Source organism: Lutjanus erythropterus, chromosome 20, assembly GCF_056507025.1.
Source record: "Lutjanus erythropterus isolate fLutEry1 chromosome 20, fLutEry1.hap2, whole genome shotgun sequence".
Lineage (NCBI taxonomy): Eukaryota > Metazoa > Chordata > Actinopteri > Lutjaniformes > Lutjanidae > Lutjanus > Lutjanus erythropterus.
In genome coordinates, this window is record NC_139336.1 from 18766382 (window position 1) to 18767357 (window position 976).

The following is a 976-nucleotide window of genomic DNA, read 5'->3' on the forward strand; positions in this document are numbered from 1 at the left end:
TTTCTCATTTTAATTTGTATTCTCTTTTTGTAATACAGACTGAATTAACTCATGCACTTTTATTTGTTTTGGACAGGCTTAAACTGATTGATGAAAATAATTGATTTCCACTGAGTTATCCTTATAGGCAGTGATTTGTGGATATTAAGCTTTCTCCACATTAAAATGGTTAGCATTTGTGTTGTTGTGTGATGAACACGTGTTTACAGCCAAAGCTAATTACCACTGCTAGCCACGCTATACAGGGCACACAGGGTGAAAAATGATAAACATCCCCTGTATAAGAACTTCACTTAATTACAATTACAAACACAACACAAAATGTGCATCATGTTAGGCTGACTGCCAGTTAGCAGCTTTTGTCAGCTGTAAAACAGGTTTGGCACTCAGTACAATTATGTAAGTTTTCAAACCACTAGCCTGAACAGAGACCACATCTGTGCCAAACTGCAGGTACACTGGCCAAAAAACACTGAGAAACGTATTTAATTAATGAAGGGGAACAGTCGGGAAAACATGCTCAAGTCCCACAAGTCACAAGTTGAAGCTAATAATCAGGAATACGTTGGATATCTTTTAACAAATATGTAGTTATTTGGCACTTGGTAAACCACTGTAATATGCAGCAATGGATTTATTGTTATTTTAGAGGTAAAATATATATTTTAAGGAATTGTTCAGATTATTTTGTCTGGCCCAGTATATGCCCAGTTCTTTGCAAATAAATAAATCTGATATGTAGAATCAAAACAAAACTTAAAGGTACTATATGTTAGAACTGGCCAAACTCATAGTTCAAACAAATAGGAGGCAACATATCATGACAGTAGCTGCTAACTGTAGCTGCCATTAGCTCGTAGACACCACAGACTCCCGGTGAACATGTCTCAAGAGACAGCAAAGGTACGCCGGATTTAGGCAGGGACAGGAGAGGTATGAAGTGGGAGAAGAGTTCCCTGAAGTCCAGCAAAACCTG